This window comes from Galeopterus variegatus, unplaced genomic scaffold, assembly GCF_000696425.1.
Source record: "Galeopterus variegatus unplaced genomic scaffold, G_variegatus-3.0.2 Scaffold3196, whole genome shotgun sequence".
Classification (NCBI taxonomy): domain Eukaryota; kingdom Metazoa; phylum Chordata; class Mammalia; order Dermoptera; family Cynocephalidae; genus Galeopterus; species Galeopterus variegatus.
This window is the reverse complement of record NW_007729307.1, coordinates 161,191-171,497: the sequence shown is the minus strand read 5'-3', so window position 1 is coordinate 171,497 and position 10,307 is coordinate 161,191.

Here is a 10,307-nt window from a genome sequence, read left to right as displayed (position 1 = left end):
AAGGGCAGATTTTAAGTGTCCTCACCACACACACATGCAAATGGTAACTGTGAGTGGTGATACATGTGTTAATTAAGTTGACTGTGGAAATCAGTACACAGTGCATACAATATGTCAAATCATCACATTGTATACCTTGAATATGCAATTTTATCATCAGTTAAATATTAAATAGGCACAAGATGCAAGCAATACCCTTTGTTTCCCTTGATTGAAAGGAGCACCAGGATGAGGAACCTTCAAGGGAAGCTAGCGTGGGTCTAGGTTTAGCAATCTGCTTTGTCTTAGAAAGCAGAGTTGCACCAATTTTGAAAAGATTAGACAAAGGATAGTTTGTTCCACAATGCCAGAGTGCCAGTGGGTACAGATTGAGGACATCACACATGTGCTCTTAATCCAAGCCTTCCTGGCAGACCACCCTTCTCTCCACCCAAGGCTACAATCCCTGGATTCAGTCTGCACTTTCAAGTTCTTCCCCATTATTCACAACAGTCCTTCTTCTAAAGGGTTTTCTCTAGGACATAGCCACAACTATTTCCCCAATTTAGCATGTATCTCCCCCCTCCCAATTTCTTCCCCATTATTCACAACAGTCCTTCTCTAAAGGGTTTTCTCTAGGACATAGCCACAACTATTTCCCCAATTTAGCATGTATCTCCCCAGTTTAGAACTCTCAGTGGGGAAAAAGGTGGATGAATCAAGAGGAACATTGTGGGTGTAGCCTTCCAACTTGAGTCTTTGAATCCTAGAGTTATCTATATCATGGTGAGTTTTTTATTTTATTTTAAAATATTTAATTGACAAAAAAAGATTTATATACTCAACGTATACAACGTGATAATTTGATACACATATGCATTGTGTAGTGATTACCACAATCAAATTAACACCTCCATCACCACCCATGCTGTATGTTAGATCCCCTGTATCATAGTGGTTTGAAATACTAATCTCTTTTATTATTTGAAGGAGGGGGGTATAGCAGCTGGAAGTATTGGTGTAGTTTTTCTCTTTCATAGGCATATTTTTTTCTGATATTGTCTTCCTTGTCTTCTCACTCGGGGATGCATTTCTCCAGGCTCAGTGCTAGACCATGTTTTCCGCTGTGCAGAAGGACTCTACTTTGCTCTGATTTAGCTGTCCCTACTCTGCCCCCATAGCACCCTTACACACCTTTATCATAGTACCAGCAATGCAGCCTTATAACTGTTCCATCTTTTGCAGTTATAAATCATTATTCAGAAGAGGGACAGTGTCTTATTCATCTTTGTACTGTCAGTGCCTAGCTCTGTGCCTGGCATGAAGCATGCATTAGAAATATTTAACTAAGAAAGGGTAAAAGAAAGAAGTCATGTTACCATGAGTTAGTTAGTGGCTTTGTCTCTGCTTATGACAAAAAACATGCCAGCAAAAGTCACATTATCATTACACCAGAATCACCTGTTGTTAAATTATTCCTGCCAACCAAAAAGAGAAACCTCCCCTTGCTCCCTAGACATAAGCCCTAAAATGTGTCTTCCCAATCACCTCAGAGCTTGATACCTCCAGACCTTTAGAGAGCTGTTTTACTACACTCTCAAATTCTCAGTGCTCCTCTCTTTATGGAATGTTTTCAAGGTTGTTGTTCTTCTTTGCACCACTGTCCGTTCCTTAATGATTGATGGTCTTATATCAGGAATAAGGAGGAAAACATTTCTATCATATGCTTTAGTATACTGCTGAATTTATCCAAGAAGGTATATGTGGTTTAAATATATAAGAAATGCACTTGCATTATTAATCCCGCACCCTTATTCCTCCACAGCCTGTGGCCATGGTTATTTCCAAACTTTACTCAATGCCCAACTGTTGCATGGCATCAGATGGGAAGGATTTCTACATAAAAATGGAGACCAAGTCCAGGCAATAGGTCAGCACGTGATCTTAACAATGGTGTACACTTCATTGGGCAATCCCAAACATTTGTGAAACAGAAAATTAAAGGATTTTCCAAAAGTTTCATCATAAGATTTCTTTTGTGCACAAGCTTCCATTTTATATTCAAATTATAATTCGACATTAAAAAATATATGTATTCACTGTTGTTCAAGATGGGGAAGGAGGTTATAGAATTCTACCTGGTATAAATAAGGATAAATCTCTAAGCAAAGACAAATTCCACCTGAGCTACTAAAAAATCCCTTCTAGTAATCTAAGCAATCCTTTAAAACAAACAAACAAAGAAAAACAAATGAACAATTGCTTTTATTTTCAATTAGGGCAAAAATAAGTAGGTTTTAGAAAATACTGGACAGTAAATTAATTAAAATCTCCAGCAAAATGATTGAAAGAATTACTAAAAAGATAGGTATGAGCAGGATGAAACAGAGATGCATGTTAACCCAGATACAGTTTGGGTCCACAGGAAAGAATAGAACTAAATCAACACAGTTTCCCATCTTGGCAATGTAGCAAGACTGGCCGGTGAGAGAAAGGTCGTAGACACAGTCTGCGATCAGCTCAGCAGTTTCTGCCATGATATCCCTATAGAAAAATATAGGCTAGAAAACAAATTGTCTTGGAGAACTGCATCTGATCAGGTAGCTGCTTCCATGAGACACAAACCAATTGACTGAAGTCACTCAGAAGAGGCATCTGTAGGGTCAGGTGAAGGTTTCTGTAGCTGGCTGAGTGCTGTTCAACGTTTCAAGTAAAGGCATGGGAAGCATCCTCATAAAATTTGAATCTGATACAGAGCTACAGCTGATAACTAAAATTTGTGATGCCCTTCAGCCCCTCTTTGTGGAGCAAGAGGTTGTTCATCCCTCCAGGCTTTCTAACTCTCACAAGGGACCTTAAACTGCCATCCGTTTGACCGTCAAAGCATATACATTTGCCACTAACCAACAAAGCAAAATATATGTACTTAAAGCTCTTTCCAGAGAATAAAACCTTGAATTATCTGCTGTCCAAGCCTTACGCAATCTGAGTTGTAGTGTCGACAATAACAACAACAACCATAGTATTTGGGATGATTGCCTACAAAGTATGCATCCATTCCTCTAGGCATTCTAAATTCTATCTTTGAAAAAATTCCGATCATATTTATTTATTCAATCACTTATTCAACTAATCACTATTAATTTCCTACCCTATGCCAGCCCTTGTGGTTGGTACTAAGTGCAGAATGTGGATGAAATAGACACGGTCCGTCCACAACAGTCTACTGGGGAAAGGTAGGCAACACACAGTTCAGAGAGCAAATACATATGTAATTGCAGATTGGGAAAGGTGCTACAGGGACAACAAATAGGGTGCTGCTTCCTTGCCTTAGGTGAACACAGATGGCCCTCATGAGGATGTCACTTAAGCTGATACTTGAGAGCTAAGGAGTCGGTGATGGGACAAGATACAGAGAGAGCATTCCAGGCTGAGGGGTATCACAAGGCAGCCCAGCCAAGCAGACTAGCGAGCCTGGAGCTGAGGGGGACTGGGGAGCAGGGACCAGATTGCCTAGGACCTTGTAGGCCGTGTAAGGAATTTGGATTTTCTTCTAGTGCAATAGAAAACTTGAAGAGTTTTAAGCAGGAAAATGATGATCTGACCTCATACATGGGTTAAAAGATCACAGAGGACAGCGTACTAAAGCCATGATTTTTGGAGGCCCTCATAGAAATTATTTTTCCTGAGTAGTGCTTCGTTATACTATTACTGACATTGGAGGATACAGTTAAGAGACCACAGACTAAGTTTTATTACCATACCCAATATTTTTAAGGGTACTGATTCTTTACGAGGATCCAGGAAAATCTTCCCTGGGGTCACGATACCTGTCTTTTATCTTATGGATATGTTGAATTTTGCAATCGGCCTTGTTTTCTTTTTGCTTTGAGAGGAATCTGAAGCCACATTTTCATGCACCTCCAGCAAGTGCACAGGGTTGTGTGGCTTGTACTTCTCTGAACTGACTTCATCCCTGCTTCATGCTTTTCCTGGCCTTGCTCTACCTTTTCCTAAACTCACTTAGTTGTTTATTTTTAACTTTTATAATATAGATATTTTTATCAGCCATCAGAAAGAACAAGGCAGAAATAAATAGTTGGAGAAGAAAGTCAGGAATTGAAAGTATCTCAACAATTCCTGTAAGTTTAAAGACCTATTCTTAAGTTCAAAAGGTCATTTGTTAAGTATAGGATAGACAACACTCATCTAACAGCAGATTTTACGAAAATGCAGGAACACCACACAGCTTAAGCATTAGATCCACTATAGAAGAGCATGAGAGATGGCCTCCCACACACGACAACACACGCTGTAAGGGTGAGTTCCTTTTCTTTCTTCGCTGGCAGACAGTCCCTTTAGGGCAGGGACCAGATCATATTACCTTTATATCTTCCATAGTTACGGCAGTGCTCTGCAGGCAGTCAGTCAATGTTGAATTCATGATTGAGTGAACATAGATTATAATAATAAAACCCCCATAAACTCAGATGGGATCAGCAAACATGCAGCGCCCTGACTGCAGGAAGTACACACACATCCTACCGTTGACTACGTGTCTAGAGTTCGAAGTTGAGGGTAGGTGCCGTATTTTTAAAGGGATACTGATAGACTGGAGCAGATCCAAGTGAGAGCAATCAGCTTGATGAATAGTTATAAGTCATGTCGATGTCGAAGGCAGGGTCTTGGGGGGTGCCTGATAGTCAGCCTCAACCCACCTGTCCTCTTACCAGGTGTTGACTCCACCACAGGAAAGAATTCAAGAGCAGAGTCACAGTAGAAAGTGAGAGCAGGTTTAGTATAGTGAATAGGAGATACAGAGTTCACAGAGAGAGTGTGGCATAGCTCCGGAGACGGAGCAGGGCCCCACCAAGTTTAACACAAAATTAAGAAATACACACTTAAATTTGAGTGCAGAGTGCAGGCTGGCTCAAGAGAGTGAGCAGCTGCTTGGTGAAAGTAAGAAACACACACTCCATGGACAGAGTGCTGGATGGCTCTAGGAAAGTGAGCAGCAGCCCGCCTGCTCCTAGAATTCAGCTTTTATAGTTTCACTATCTAATGAATATTCAATTAAGTGGGTGGTTCCCAGTTATGTAACATAGTTTTGCATGTGCTCAGTTGGTCTCTTTTTGGAGCATGTTCATTGGGCAAATACTATCACATGCACCAAGCATGTTCATGAATATTCTGTGCTCTCTAGCACCTCTAGGTCATTCAGAGGATAAACTCGACTTTACTGAGCATGCTCAGCTACTAGGGTTATATAACCCCTCTCTACTGAGCATGCCCAGACACAGGATTTTCATAAACCAGCCCCTTGTGGTCTCATTCTCCCTGTGTTGGTGATGAAAATAGGTCCAACTGGCAACAGTAACTTTCCTCTAGGGAGGGCCTAAAGGAGGGGCCTGAACCCTTGGGGAATGATCTGAAACCCAGAGGCTTGTCCTGTAACCAGAGCTGGGGAAAGTGAGCACCTCCTATCTCAGTGCGGTTTGATGAAAAGGAATATTTAGCCTACAAAAGAAGATTCTTGTAAGGGATATGTTGGTTGTCTATGAACATCTGGGGGCTGGCCGATTAGCTCAATTGATTAGAACACAGCCTTGTAACACTGAGGTCATGGATTCAGATCCCCATATAGGACAGCCACAAAAAAATAAAAACAAAAACATCTGAAGGACAGTCCTGTGGAAGAAGGAATAGATCTTTCCTGTCTAGTTCCAAATGGCAGAATTAGAGCCAGTGGAGAGAAATTGTAAGGAAAAACTTTCTTAAACACCCTGGGGTCCTCTGTGAAATAACACACCCTGAATATGCAGATAGAGTATTAATTACTTGATCTCACAGGGGAACTCTACTAGTAGTTGATTGGCTGGGTTAGAAGATGGTTAATATTCCTTCTAAGTCCAAGATGTAAAAACTTTTGCCTATAGTAGTTGCAACAAACAAATGGATTCCACACGAGCATGTAAGAGCCTCATCTAATTAATGTGCCACGTAACGACTGTTTACAGGTATTAACATGACTGGTAACACTAAAGGGTTTCATGTTAGTCATGAAAATATTTCTGACAGCAGTAGGTTTTAACTGAGCCTCATGGGTGGAAGAGCAGGCAACCACATAGTTCCAGATCCATGAGACAACTAAGTAAAAGAATTTTGGTTTGGCTGGAATGGTTGGGTGTAGGCAGTGTCAAACTGGATTGCTGGCCATATGAGCTGGAGCTGATGGATGGGTCGCCAGGGTATGGTATAAGACCAAACACATGCTCCAGGAGGCCTGTAGAGGTGAAATTCACCAAAGACAGTAGGGAGGGCTGAGAGAAAAAATAAGGGAAATCGATTACCACCCACAAGTATTTGCAGTGGGTTATGGACTCCAAATGGGAGCCATGGTCTAGAACTGGAGAAGCTGACCAGAAGAGGATCCAGTCTGAACCCTCCCATGGAAAGTCCTGGTCATGCCATGTTAGTTTCACTGTCTTGCCTGCAGTGGGCAATGGGTGTGTGGTACCTGCAGATTGTGAAGGCTTATTGGCACAGAGTTGGGCACACACATCACTAATCAACTGGTGGAAAAATCTCAAAAACTGAGCTTCAGAGCCCACAGGAAGGCTTTGGCATCACCCCCACAAGGTTTGGGTTCACGTAATTTCGAAAGCAGCCTTCCAGATCTGATCTGCATTTTTCTGTCTGCCACTTGTAATCTCAAACATTTCCCTACTTGGCAGAACTACCTTGGCTCCCTCCGAGCAGCCTGACGAGGAGGCTGGAATGTGTGTGAAGGAGGAGAAGGAGCTGCAGACAGATGAGAGCACAGTGAGCCGCTCCTGGCTTCTGTAAAAGCCCTCCTTAGCTCTCTGCCGCGTGTATACAAGATTCCATTGAGCACTAATCTAGGATCATCTATCAAGAGACTGGAAAATGTTAAATACCAGAAGTTTTGTTTAGAGGTCAAATTTCAGAGTTTTAACTGTATTTGGAGTGTTCGTATCGAGAATGAAGGCCGTGGAAAAGGCGAGATGTGTGCAGAGTTAGCCTTGAGGATGAGCAGAAAGCAGAAGACAGACAACCTGCCCTGCCAAAGAGGAGTCACCAACGAGGGGTGACGCTGTGCCTGGGCAGTCTTCACTTTAGGCCTGGGGGTGGGGGGAGAGTCCCTAGTCCTCAGCTCTGGGTTACTCCTAAGAGGGCCCGGGACCCTCACTTATCAATTGAGGGCTCTGAGCTCTGCACAGCTTCCTCCTAAGTCTCCCAGATCTCGATCACCATCCCATTGCATGGGAATTTTAGCCATCCCATACCCATCTTTCTATTTAGACATTCCAGTATCACATACAATTAAATAGGATTAAGGTGATTTTCAGTATAGTTCTTCCAAAATTCTCTCCCCTATCTGATTTTCCCAACACTGTTTTGGTGCCACAGTTTTTACCTCCCGGTCCGTCATGTGTGGTGGTGAAAGAGTTAAAATGTCATTGGCGTAGAGATCTACAGTGGCTCTGCACTTGCTTGCTGGATGACCTGGGCCATGTGTCACCACTGTGCGTTTAGTTTCCTTTTCTATAAAATTGGCTACCTCAGAGGGTTGCTGTGATGACTGATTAAAAGCAGGAAATGCAAATAGCTTAAGGCCTGCGCACAGTAGGTGCTCAGCACTGTCAGCTTCTTTCCCTTTCCCTTCCCTTCTTTTCCACTCTCTTTGGTTCCCAATATTCATCTCTTTATCCTATCCCTGAAATGAAGATCGCTCTTGAGGACCAAATTAGGAGAGAGGAAAAGTAGGTAAAAGCAGAAAACAAATGCCATTCATTTTCCTCATCTTTAAAGGAATTAGAAAGAAAAAAGCCTTGGAAGCCTCAATCCTGAATGATGCACTGGTGTTTTTGGCACTCGCCCTCTCTCTAATTCCTCACGACTTCACTCACTGACCAGTGAAGGGGTCAGTGACATGCACAGAGCACAAGCCTAGAACCACCAGCTGCACTTTCCTGCATCTGCTAGAATAGAACTGCCCACCCCAGTGGTCATTCTACCACTGGGATCAAGTGGATAAAACTCATTAAAAGGGTACAGGTTTCATAGCAGTGGCAATACATTAGCATGAAACAAGCTACGAATGACATGCTCATGACAAAATAACATTACCTATCTGCTTTATATTTAATCTATATTTAGAGATTTGGAAATACAACGTGGCAAAAACGTGGATGTAAAGATACTACTTGGACATAAAATAAAATTTTAGAAACTTATAATTGAAACAGGGAAGACATGTTCTTGATACAGAATCCTTCATAGATCCCCTTATTAAAACACTAAGTTTTTGAAAAATTAGGCTTTATCCTAAATTGTCTTTCTTTCTATCAGGGAATAAATTTTTTTTAATTAATTTGACTTCACTTCTTGTTTTTCATTGCCAATCTCTTATGAAATATTATTTTTCATGTTGCATCTGCTTTCATGTCAAAGAATACATACTTATGATCTTGATGTTTCAGAACAAAATGCCCTAGGACTTTCAACATGTTCGTTAGTATGCACAGAAAGGAAGCACTGTAGGTTTTTTGTGTGTTTGTTTGTTTAAGTAACTTGGCCATGTACACTGTAGTGCTTCTCAGAAAGAATCATTCCATTTATTTTTAAAATGCAGCCAACTCAGCAATGAACTGCAAGGTTAGCATTGGGAATGACCAATCTCTCTTTAAGTGTTATTCAGAGCTATAAAACAACTACATATTATTTCTTGCCTTTTCCTCACCCTTACTTGGCTTCCCTGAAATGTCCAATGTTCCCAAATTCCATGCTCTTCTCTTTTTTCTGTCTCCACCTTTCTTCCATTCTCTCTCAGTGAGAAAGTGCTAACTGCCAAGTGTCTGGCTTGAACAAAAGGTCTACGACAGTGATGCCCCCAATGTTGGACTGTCAAGCCAAAAGCATGTACACAAAGTGGCTGACATTAGCATCTTCATCAGATGGCTGCCAGTGCTGACTCTCTGGGCTTGGCTAAAGGACCTTCCAGGCATCCAATATGGCAATATAGAGCTCAGCCTTTCTACCATCCACATGCTTGCTTCTGGCAGACCAGTCGCTAGATCTTAGATCCCTTTTACCTTCTACAAAGGATGCCATGCAACAGGATAACTTCTAATTAAATCCTAAATAAGAATAAAAAGTGCAAATATAATCTAGTGAGATTTTTCTTTCTTTTTCTATGATGCCAACTTGAAAACTAACACTTGCCTACTTGCATGGTCATCTGAGGAAGCTCCCAATTCGCATGAGAGAGTATGCTGTAGAACCAGGGCCTGGAGACCTTAATGAACTTGTTCATTTCTGTGGTGGGGCCGTTACACAAGATGAGCTGCGTCTCAGAATCGAACCAGCAAAAGTTCCCACACAGAAAGGTGTTAAGGCTGACCACCATCAGAGAGCTGTAGAAATAAGAGTTGAGGTCCGAATTAAGTCCTATTAAGCTTTCAGTTGAGAGTTTCTCATTATTATGACTATAAATCCCCAGCCAGGCTATATTTTAGCTTGAGTCAGCCAAAGGTAAAAGCAACTTGGCCATATGCTTCATTATCAAAGAATTTTATTCATTCAGCCCCAGGCTCAGAATTCAATAACATGTTTTCTGGGGACTTTTTTCCTCTTTGCATCAAACAATAGTAAAGAGGAAAAATAGGGGGAAAAACTCTAATTACTCCCATATGCATAGCAGGATAAATTGAATTACTAGAAGTTTCCTTAAACACACACTCAGGTTCCCCATCTGCACACATGTGGGCATAGACTCTCCTGCAAAGTCCTTCCCAGCCTCTGTCTGTCAGAACCACACCTCTCCTTATTTTTTAAAGCCTATCCAAATGTCTCCTTCTCTATATGGCTTGCTATCTCCCCCCAGCCAAAAATAATACTGCTCACCTAGCACTGTGTTTTGCATAACTTCTTTATTGATCCTTAGTAGGTTGCTGACTATATCTTTGCAACTTCTGCAATGCTTCCTGGCAGCGTCTTAAACCTGATAAGAACTTTATAAGTACTTTGCTTCTTGCTGATTAAAAATTGGGGAAATAGAAAAACTAAAGGGGAACGGACGCTTAATAAATAATGCTCGTGCACTTTGCCTCTCTGAGTCTTAACCGCCCTCCACTTCCCATGGGGGCGGAACAGGAGTCTGCGGTGTATTTTAATTACTCTTGGCATTGAAGCACTTGAAGTTTATTTTCCACTGGAAAAGCTTTATTTGATTCATTTCCTTGTATTGGAGGTTGATCATTTCTACCCGGCTGTGTATGCTTATTTGAAGCAGTTTTTTGGTGCAG